Consider the following 12,267-nt stretch of genomic DNA (forward strand, 5'->3'; position numbering starts at 1 on the left):
GTGATCAAAGCGAAACTTAAAAGGAAAGTATTTGTTAAGCGTTTGTTAACGTCGTTAAAAGAGCTCAAGATTAAAGAAAACAGTTTTGGTTTGCTAATGAGCTATAAGATTTAACAAGTTTGGGGATTAAGTGGACTTTTTGGACTCAATAATTTGGTTGTTGGAAAGTGTGATTTGAATATTCGGAAATGCCTTCAAAACAAATCAAAATAAGTGCCTCTAAGAGTGCTGGAAGTCACCCGGCCCAGCCACCTAAATTGCAGTCTTTATTATCTTTAGCGGATACACAAACAGTGACATTTGAAACTCAACAAATCAACAAATAAGAGAGGATATAGTGGATGCGTTTAAGGGTTTGTTTGCTTTTGTAACATCATTGGACGACAGGGTGGAAGAAATTACTCACTCTAATGTGAATTTGGAGAATAAAGTTGATGAGATTCAAATCAAGATTGAAAAATCAGAGGCAGAAGTTACAATGATACAATACAGCGCGATGGAATTTCCTTTGAGAATAAGAGGCCTGAAAGAAAATAACCAAGAAAATTTGAAAGAAATCTTTGCAGAAGCTTTCGCTCAGTTAATTGGTGAACCAAAAGCAGAATATGATTGGCAGATTGAAAAAAATTATCATGTTAATTCATGGATTGCCAGACAGAGACAACTACCAAGAGATATTGTAATCTACTTTGTTACCAGGAAAACAAGGAATGGAATATTACAAGCGACTTATGAAAGCAAACTACAGGTGGCAGGACAGGAGGTGGCAGTACTGAAGGAAATTCCTTTTAAAATATTGAGATCCAGAAAGGATTATGCATTCCTAGTTGATGAACTTAGAAATCGCCAGATACAGTATAGATGGGAGGCCCCAGCCGGATTGGTGAATTATTTAGAAGAAAGCTATTGTCTTAATTCAGTTTGGAAGGCAAAAGATTTTTACAGTAATGTACTAAAGGCTGGATATCCACCATCCCCAGGATAAATTCAAAAGAAGAATCAGAAAAATAACAGGATGTGAGATAGTAAAAAAGGTTATCCACTTAGGACTCTATATTACAATTTTAAATGGGATATTACATAAGTATAATTATGACCATTATGGCACAAAATATAGATAGAGATAGATAAATGGGAGAATTTACAATAGTTTTTGCTGGGAAGGATAATAGTAGTAAAATGAAAGTCTTGTTTAAGTTTTTATTTTTTCTTTAAATGATACCAAGATTTTTTAAAAAAGGAAAAAAAAGATGCAAATATGGAAGAATGGTAGAAAGGTATTGATAATTTTGTCTAATAATGATGGGAATATGGGAAAAGATTTGGGTAAGAAATGAAAAATTTATGCAAGATTAAAACTTGATAGAGTGTTTTTATAAGATGTTTTATAGACGGTCTTTAGATCTTAAAAAGTTAGCTTGTGTGTATCCCAATTTATAATTTAAATGTTGGAAATGTGATTGTGTTGATGCTATGTATTATTATGTATGGTGGATTTGTAAAGAAGCTAAAGCATTTTGGATAAAAATATGGTGGATTATTTAAAATATTCTCAAAAAGAGGATAAAGTTCACTCTTCAGTTGTTTTTGCTAGGTATAATTACAGACTGTACAATTATAGAGACTAATTTGATTCTGAATTTGATAATGGCAACAAGATTGCTGGAAGAAGGAAGAATTGCTTACTATTTAAGATTGGACGTTAAAAGTAGTTAATTTAGCAGAGACGGCTAAAATTTCAGCATATTGGAAAGACTAATCAGAGGAGAAACACAAGTTGGAATGGAGAAGATGGATTGACTATATTCAAAAAAACATTGGACTAAGGAACTTCAATTAGCTTATGAATGAATAAGGAATGTTATAGTTTATCCAAACTTAGCTTAATAAAAGGGGAGTTAAAGTACAAGAGGGAGGTAAGATGTTATAGTTAGTTAGCTTATGTTAGTGTATGATTGTTAAATGTTTATACCCTGTATTTTGCTCTGGGAAGTTGGGGGGAGGGAGGGTTGGAGGGGTGGCAGGGTTGGGGTGGAGGGAGGGAAGGGGAAATTTCTGTAAATTCTACTAAAACTTTTCAATAAAAAGAAAGAAAGAAAAAGCTTTAAGGAGTTACAGATAGTTGTTCTGGCCAACTGAAAAGATTATTATGTTTACTGTTCTGAAAATGTTTAAATGTGCTGCTTTAAATAATTTAAAAATTCTGAGTCGTCTCAGTGATTCTAAGGATCTGGGGCTAGTAGTGACTTCAAATTAATTAAAAAGGAAAGGCTTTAAAATGTTTTGTGTACCTGGGACAGAAGACAGAGTAATATTTAGAGCAGCAACACTACTGTGCATATTTGTTCAGTTGAAGCTAATATCCCTTTTCCAGCAGCTTTGAAGGAGTTGCTATGTGCTCAACACTGATTAGTAAGTAATGTGGCTCTGACTCCAAAACTTTCTAAAGCCTTTCAGCACCTTTTACTTTATAAACAATGAATAGCAAACGTGTGTGATTTGTTTTGCCCTCGGCCTTAAGATTGCTTACGCTGAGTGTGTGAAAGAATAAGGGACAACATGAACAATGGTAAAAGAGTAAGTCTGGCATCTCAGGAGAATTGAGATCAAAGGATAGAACTTTAATAAATCTTATAACATTAGTTTGCACTGCAGTATCCGAAGTTTGTCAAGTTTGCTAGAGGGCCATGTATTCTGCTGGGGTTTAGACTGCACAGATTGTAGTCAGTATGGAAAGAAAGGCATTGTTTCTAAATCTAAGGGAAAACATGGAGATCAAGGAAACAGTTGTTGAACACCCATTACTGGGAAACAATTTTGTGACCTTGCTTATACACTTCTAGAATCTAGATCCAAGTAACTTTAGTGTCAGAGTTCCAAATATCATCCAAAATTAAATCAGAGACCAAGCCAAAGTATTGGTCAAAGTTCCAATTTATTAAGAGAGCCATGTTGGCACATCTGGGAAAACCCGAATCTGAAAGCTTCCTGGTTTTCCCCACCCAGTTGAAAGTTCATGATCTTGCCCCCACACCCACAAGTCCATCACATAGTCCAACCTTCCACTGCCATGCTGGCATGTCCACCCATCCAGTTCCGGTCAGGTGCAGAGGGGTAGAGACAAAGGATGACCTTAGCTTTATAGAAAGGAATTTTATTTTGGCTACATAGCATTTAACTCTGTACCATCCACCTTCCCATTTTCCCACAATAGAAATGGCATAGTAGAATAATAGAAAGTGTGGCAGGCCAAAGATCCAAAAGGAACATGGCTGCAGGCCTGACAGACGGCCTCTCCTCAGAAGAAAAATGTTTCCTGAAAAGAGAATAATGTAGGGGTTAACATAAGCAGAACTAACCACCAGCTTTGGCTTATTGGGAAACTTATCATGGAATTGTTTTAATAACTTATCAGCTTTTACATTCCAACTTTTCACCCAAGTAGCTTCGGACAAAGGGTACCCCTTCCAATGCACAAAATATTGCAAACAACCTCTATGCAACCTAGAGTCTAAAATTTTCTTCACTTCATAGTGTGTTTCTCCCTCTATCACTACTGGAGGAGAGGGAGGCTGGGTGGACAGTCTTAGGCTGGACCCAATCACTGGCTTCAGTAAGCTGCAATGAAAGACTGGGTGAATTTTCCCTAGAATTCTAGGCAGACTGAGCTGAACCGTAACTGGGTTAATTATTTTCACTATTGGAACGGACCTATAAATTTTGGGCCTAATTTCTTGCTAGGCATTCTTAACTTTATGTATTTGGTAGACAAGAAAACTTTATCCCCCACACGGAAAGCGGGTTGGAGCGAGCGGTGTTTATAAGATTGTTTCTTGTACTTTTCTGCTGCTTCTGTTAGGGTGTAACCAACAAGTTGGGTAGACAATATATTGCACAAGGCATGTTATGTATCTTTAAGAGAGGAGCTCTGCTAATTAGTAGATTACAGCATTTAAATTGCAGCTGATGTTGTCTCTCTCTCTCTCTTGATTGATGTATGATAACTGCTGTCTAACTGTTACTACTGTTGCTACTACTTACTGTGTGTAAGTTATTTGCTACTTGTATCCAAGTTATCTTGGTAGTATTGGACTGTTTTTCTGTGTATGACTTTTTGGCTGTGTTTATGGATTTTGCTATATTCTTCAAAAAGTAAAGTTTATTTTGTTACTTTACTATCCATTATTCAGTGTGGTTGCTTTATCTATCGCACGCTGCGTATACTTTACAGGGTTGCTCTGTTATAACCTCGACCTGTGGTTCATTTCTAGTGCTTAATCGCACCAGTACCTAACATTGGTTATGGGCCCAGACGCCCTGCCTTAAACATAAATTTTTTTTTTTTAAGCACCACTTTTTGGATAGTTTATTTTTGTGAATATGGCACAAGAACAGTCTGTTGCACTCTCCATGATTACCCGGTTTGATGGAACCAACTATGTTTCCTGGTCCTTGAAGTGTTCCCTACTTCTGCGTAGAGAAGGACTGTGGTTTGTGGTTCAGAACCCACCAGATGTTACAGATTGGGATCCTGCTGATAATGAGGATGCGAAGAAGATTGCGCAGTTTAACAGGGACAATGAGAGAGCTCTCTGCATTATTGGACTAACACTGAATGACCAGCAACTGGTCCATATTCGTGGCGAAGAGTCTGCTGCTAGGTGTTGGAACACATTGCGGAGAATTTATGTTCGGGACAGTGTGGGTGCTCATATTCATCTCACACGGAAACTGTTTAGAGCCCGTTTGCAAAAAGGTAGTGACATGTTGGCTCATTTAGACTTCATGAAGAAAACTTTGCAGGATTTGCAAGAAAAATAGTTGATTTTTTCTGAGTTTCAACAGGTGTATATTATTCTATCATCGCTTGATGAAAGCTACGACTCTTTTGTTTCCTCATTGGAAGTTCTTTCACGAGATAAACTGACATTATCTGAGGTTACCGGGAGATTGCTTGAAGAGTCCAGACGAAGAGAGGATAGAGTTCAGTTCAGAGACAATCAATCACAAGAAGAAACACAGTTTTCAACTGTAAATTTTGTTAAGAAATGTTATTCTTGTGGTGGTAAGGGGCATATTGCTAAGAACTGTAAAAATAGCAAGAAAAGGAGTGTTGCTAATAGTAAAAGAAAAAGCAACAATGTTACTGTAACTGTAGCTAAGGTAGATAAGGCTGTAAACCATAGTTTCTGGGTGGTTGACAGTGGCGCATCCCATTCTATAACTAAGGTTAAAGAAAGGTTTGTTACTATGAAGGCTAGCAAACAGCACATTTCCTTAGCAAATGGTTGGAAAATTAAGGCTTCAGGTGAAGGTACAGCTTATTGTCCATGTATTAATGAAAAATTGGAAATGTTATATGTACCTAAAATGAAATTTAACCTATTATCTGTAAAAGACCTTGTGAAATGTGGGTTTACAGTAACATTTAAGAATGATAGATGCATTATTGAAAAGGAAGGTAATAGTGTTATTGCCAATTTGGAGAATAATTTATTTATTCTACATGAGAACTCTTTAAATATTGCGTGTTCTGAACCTGGTTATAAGAATAAACAGCCCCATGATAACTGTATACATCTACTTCATAGACGTTTAGGCCATGTAAATTTTAAAATGGTACGTCAAACTGTTATTCTATCTAATGGAATCATTTTGAAACCTTGTTCAAAATATCTTAACTGTAATGCCTGTAACCAGGCTAAAAGTAAGGTTACCCCTGCAAACCGGTTTCAAGGATTCAAGACATCTAAACCACTGGATGTAGTGTTTGCAGACCTAATTGGCCCTAAGAAACCTAGCTTAGGAGGTGCCTGCTATATACTCAGCATTATGGACCATTATTCTAGGTATGGTTTCTGTTATGTAATGAAATCAAAGGCAGAAACTTTCCAACATTTTACTAAATGGTTAAAGTTTGTTGAACGTAAGATGGATAAAAAAGTACTTTGCCTAGTCACTGATAATGGGTCTGAATTCACTAATCATAGGTTTACATCAATGTTGGAGAATGCTGGTATAGAACATAGGCGTTCTGCCCCCTACAGGCCAGAACATAATTCATTTATTGAAAGACGTGGTCAATCATTGCAGGCAATGACCAGAACTATGCTGGTTGATTCTGGTTTGTCAGAAAAGCTTTGGGGTGAGGCTATAATGTGTGCAAACCATATTCTGAACATAGTAGTTAACTCAACTACAGGTAAGATTCCTTATACTCTTTGGCATGGTAGGAAGCCTGATTTGAGTTATTTACACACATTTGGTGTCCCTGCTTGGGTGCATATTCCCTCACAGACTAGACAGAAGGATCAAAGCAGAGCTAGGAAGATGGTTTTTGTTGGGTACAATTCCAATCATAGATCGTTTAGGTTCTGGGAACCTGGAACTCGGAGAATTATGCACAGTGCTAGTGCTAAATTTTCAGAACATGTTGGTTGGGAGAAGCTAGAACAAGAGTTTCACAAGGTTTGTGATGATATAGATGTTGATCGTTTGGTTAATCATGATACACCAAATGAGCAGTTAGAGAATCAGGATGGTCCATCTATTACTCTGAAAAGGGAGGAAGATGTAGATGTAGAATCTACTCGTGAGGTGGAACAGGATGATTCTGCAAGTCCTGTATTGCCTAGGAGGTCTACTAGGGACAGGCATCCACCCGACAGATACCAAGCCAGTGTAGTATTGCAAGTTAGCATAGAACCTTCTAGTTTTGCAGAGTTAAGGCTGTATCCTGAAAAGGAAAAGACATTGTGGAAAACAGCTATGGAGAAGGAGTTGAAATCCTTACAGGAATTGAAGGTTTATGAAGAAGCTAGGCTCCCTTCAGGGGAGAGTGCAATTGGCTGTAGATGGGTGTTTAAAATTAAAAACGATGCTGCTGGCAATGCTATTTATAAGGCTCGTTTAGTTGCTCAAGGGTTTTCCCAAACTGAGAGGGATTACGATGAGGTTTTTGCTCCGAGCTTGAAAGCCTCTACGTTGAGGGCAGCATTGGTGTGGGCTGCTAAGTATCGGTGTAATGTTACCCATATTGATGTTGAAACAGCGTATCTGCATGCTCCATTGCAGCATACCATTTATATGAAGATGCCACCAGGTGTGGATTCTAATGGCCAGACTGGTTGTTGGAGACTTAAAAAGAGCCTTTATGGTTTAAAACAGTCCAGTTTTGAGTGGAACAGATGCATAGTAAATGAACTAAAAGCTATGGGATTTATTCCAGGTTTGGCTAATCCTTGTTTATTTAGACGGGTGAAAAATGGTTTGATCTCGTTGTTGCTTTTGTTCACGGACGATATAGCTATTATTACTAGGTCTGAGCAGGAAGCTATTGACATTGTTTCACAATTAGAGAGTAAATTTAAAATCCGGAATTTGGGTGAAATTAAGCATTATCTGGGCTTAGACGTGGTTAGAACCAGTAAATGTTTTAAGCTGTCGCAGGCTGGTAAAATTAATCATTTACTTAAGAAATATAGCATGGAGCTATGTAAGACTGCAAAGACACCAATGGCATTGGAGTTTAAACCTGAGGTTACTGAGAGTACTGGTTTTGATAAGGGAATCTATCAATCTTTGATAGGTAGCCTAATGTACCTAAGTAATTGGTCTAGACCAGATATATCATTTAGTGTGAACCAACTGGCTAGATTCAATGATAGTCCTTCAGAGAGGCATTGGCAAGCAGCAAAGCGTGTGCTGCGTTATTTGAAGAAAACTATCCACTATGCATTATATTTAGAACCGAATAGGGATTTAGTTTTGACTGTGTATGCTGATGCGAATTTTGCAGCTGCTATAGATAATAGGAAGTCAACTTCCGGCATAGCCTTTATGCTAGGTGGTGTACTGATTGGATGGAAGTCGATACGACAGAAACACATAAGCTTATCCACAATGGAAGCTGAGTTTTCATGTTTGTCGTTGACATGTACTGAGCTGATATATTATAAGCAGTTGCTTATAGATATGGGATTAAGTATCAATGAACCTTTTACTGTTTATGAAGATAATCAGGCAGCAATAAAAATGGCGACTAGTTTAGCTATTAAGACGAGATCGAAGTATACTGATTTGAGGTATCTTAATGTTCGACAAAGCATTAAGGATGGCCTGATAAAGTTGGAATATTGTTCAACTGAAGACAATTTAGCAGACAACTTCACTAAGGCACAAAGTTCAGTAAAACATACCTCATCATGTGAAGGTTATCATCTTACATTGTGAGTGGATATATTGATCTACCCAAAGGGGAGAATGTTAGGGTGTAACCAACAAGTTGGGTAGACAATATATTGCACAAGGCATGTTATGTATCTTTAAGAGAGGAGCTCTGCTAATTAGTAGATTACAGCATTTAAATTGCAGCTGATGTTGTCTCTCTCTCTCTCTTGATTGATGTATGATAACTGCTGTCTAACTGTTACTACTGTTGCTACTACTTACTGTGTGTAAGTTATTTGCTACTTGTATCCAAGTTATCTTGGTAGTATTGGACTGTTTTTCTGTGTATGACTTTTTGGCTGTGTTTATGGATTTTGCTATATTCTTCAAAAAGTAAAGTTTATTTTGTTACTTTACTATCCATTATTCAGTGTGGTTGCTTTATCTATCGCACGCTGCGTATACTTTACAGGGTTGCTCTGTTATAACCTCGACCTGGGGTTCATTGCTAGTGCTTAATCGCACCAGTACCTAACAGCTTCCGCCAGAGCTTTTTTCGTATTTTCCCACCCCTTTTAAAGAGCGTCCATCCATTCAGTTAGAGACATGGAAGAGGGGGGTTCCCTGGGCGGTTCAGTCATGGGAACAAATTCCATGCCACTAGTTACTTGAAAAGGAGTTAATCCAGTGCTGCTGTGGACAGTGTTGTTGTACGTGACTTCGGCGAAAGGTAGCAAATCCGACCAGTTGTCTTGCTGGTAATCCACATAACAACGGAGGTACTGTTCCACCATCGCATTGGCTTTTTCCGCTGCTCCGTTCGTACTTGGATGAAAAGCTGAGCTAAGTCCTTGTGTGGACCCAATGGATCTCAGGAACTCTCTCCAGAACATGGCGGTGAACTGAACTCCACAGTCTGAGATGATCCTTCTGGGTACTCTGTGCAGGCAGTAAATGTGTTTAACAAACATTTTCGTTAGCTTCTTTGCAGATGGTAGTTCTGAGCAAGCAATGAAATGGGCTTGCTTGGAAAATAGGTCAAAGACTGTCCAAATGACTTTATTACTGCCGCTGTTTGGGAGCTCGACGATGAAGGCCATTGCGATTTCTTCCCATGGTCGGCTAGGGTTAGCCACTGGTTGCAACAATCCAGGGGGCTTGCCTCACCGTATTTTTCTGGTCGCACAAGTGGCACAACTTTTTATGTAGTCTTCAACTTCATCTTTCATCTTTGGCCACCAAAATTGATGCCTGGCGAGATGGATCGTTTTTAGGAATCCAAAGTGGCCTCCTAACTTTGTGTTGTGGCTTTGCTGTAGTACTTCCAGCCTCAAGGTTGCAGGAACGTATAGTTTGGATCCTTTCCAGGCTAAGCCATCACTCGTCAGGATGTCCTTGTCATGGAACCAGGGGTCTGCTGGCAGCGCTGATTTCATTGCTGGGGTCAGCTTGTCCTGGCTGAGGGTAGGCGGCCGGTTAGTCTGGCCTCTGGTAGTCTGGTCACCATTTGGTGGGAAGGGAGAAGGATGGGGTGAACCACATCTTCCCTCTTACTGTCGTACTGCGGTTTCCTTGAAAAGGCATCTGCCAGCAAGTTCTTCCCTGCAGGGATGTGTTTCACATCAAATTTGAACCTTCGGAAGTATTGTGCCCAACGAACGTCCCTTGGGGGACAGTCTTCGAGGGCTTTTGAGAGCTTTGAGGTTTTAATGGTCGGTCCAGACCTCGAACGGCACATTTCCCCTTCCAGGAAATGTCTCCAAGTGAGCAGTGCCCACCTGACCGCATACGCCTCTTTCTCCCAAATGGCCCACCTCCTTTCAGTAGTGGTGAGTTTTTTGGAGACGTAAGAGCACAGCAAGAGGTGCCCTTCTTTGTTCTTTTGCAGTAGAACTGCAGCTACAGCTACACTGCTGGCATCTGTCTAAATTATGAATTGCCGTTCTGGGTCGGGGTGTTGCAGTATGGACTCTTGGGCAAAGAGCCGTTTTAATTTCTCAAATGCTTTCTGACGGTCCATTGTCCACTTTAGGGGTTGGTTTGCTTTTGGCTTTGTTGGGGAAGGCCCCATTTTAATACTTCAGTCAATGGGAGGGTAATCTCCACGAAAGCTGGAATGAATTGCCTGCAGAAATTGGCAAATCCAAGAAAGCTTTGTAGCTGTCTGCAAGTTCTTGGAGGTTTCCAGTCTAACACAGCTTTCACTTTTCCTGGATCCATTTCTACCCCCTCGTTGGAGATGCGATAGTCAAGGTAATCTACTGAGGTTTTGTGGAACTCACACTTTGACAACTTTGCGTATAGTTTGGCAGCTAGAAGTTTCTCCAGGACTTGTCGTACAAGCTTCACGTGTTCTTCTAGGGTTTCAGAAAAGACCAAGATGTCATCAAGAGAAACGAGCACTCCGCGGTACAGGTGCTCATGTAGCACCTCATTTATGTACTGCATGAAGACTGCAGGGGCCCCTTGTAGCCCAAATAGCATAACTTTGAATTGAAAACTGCCAAGGGGGCAGTTAAAAGCGGTCTTCCATTCATCTCCCTCTCTGATACGTATGCGGTAATATGTGTTAGGGTGTAACCAACAAGTTGGGTAGACAATATATTGCACCAGGCATGTTATGTATCTTTAAGAGAGGAACTCTGCTAATTAGTAGATTACAGCATTTAAATTGCAGCTGATGTTGTTGCTCTCTCTCTCTCTCGATTGATGTATGATAACTGCTGTCTAACTGTTACTACTGTTGCTACTACTTACTGTGTGTAAGTTATTTGCTACTTGTATCCAAGTTATCTTGGTAGTATTGGACTGTTTTTCTGTGTATGACTTTTTGGCTGTGTTTATGGATTTTGCTATATTCTTCAAAAAGTAAAGTTTATTTTGTTACTTTACTATCCATTATTCAGTGTGGTTGCTTTATCTATCGCACACTGCGTATACTTTACAGGGTTGCTCTGTTATAACCTCGACCTGGGGTTCATTGCTAGTGCTTAATCGCACCAGTACCTAACCTCTCTGATACGTATGCGGTAATATGCCTCTCTCAAGTCCAGTTTGGTGAACACCTTACCTTTAGCGAAGTGGTGAGTCATGGAGTACATTTTTGGCTTTTGTAGGGTAGCCACAGGTATGAATTCGATTGCACAATCGGTGGGCCGATGAGGGGTAAGATAGTTGCAATCTTCCTCACTGAAAACTCCTGCCACGTCCCAGTAGTCTTTTGGTACTTGCTGGATCCCCGGGGGGGGGGGGGTTGCATCTGCGGCAGGGGCTGCAGGCTCTGAGTGGTCTGCTTTATTGGGTTCAATCATCCCAGGGTGGCCCTCTGGTTTCACCGGTGGTAACAGCCCAAAGCCGATAGTCAATTTCCGAACACCGTCCTCCCACTTTATTGTAGGTACCCACTTGTCCAGCCATGCAAGCCCCAAGATAATTGATTCCTGCATTTTTGGAGCCACAATGAATCTGAGGAACTCATAGTGGCGGCCTATCTGTAACGTTACCAATTTGGTAATTAGCATGGCAGGGGTCCCCCCACTTAGCGTTCCATCTACCTGCTCAAACTAAATGGGATGGGCTAGGGGTCTTGTGCGTATGCTTAGCTGCTCTACAATAGACATGCTGATTAAGCATCGGGTGCAGCCGGTGTCGATGATTGCCTCAACTTCCCCTTCCACCCCTGTTTGAGGTACTTGGAGCTTGGCTTTGATGGCAAAGGGGCGGATGGGTGCACTCACCATCACTATTCTCCTCCTCCTCCTCCGAGGTGGAATGGATTTCCCCATCGGTTGGACTTTTCATCTCCTTAGGTTGGGCATCAGCTTTCTTAGGTTGTAGGACAAGATGACTTTTTTCTGGTGGCTTCCGGGGCCTTCTCTTTATCACGCTGGTGGTTGGTGTGCACATTTGTGGGATTGGGGTTGGAGCCAGGCACTCTGATGCTCTGTGGCCAGGTTGACTGCATCAGTAGCATTTTATTGCCCTCCCTGAGGGAAGGAGGGGGGGAGGCTTCTCAGCTCGCTGAGTCTGCATTCGGCGGCCCAACGGCCTTCTATCAGGTTTTCCTGCAGTGGGCTTTTGATGGGGGTGAAGATCGTG

Source organism: Natrix helvetica (genome assembly GCF_964273705.1).
Source record: "Natrix helvetica genome assembly, chromosome: W".
Lineage (NCBI taxonomy): Eukaryota > Metazoa > Chordata > Lepidosauria > Squamata > Natricidae > Natrix > Natrix helvetica.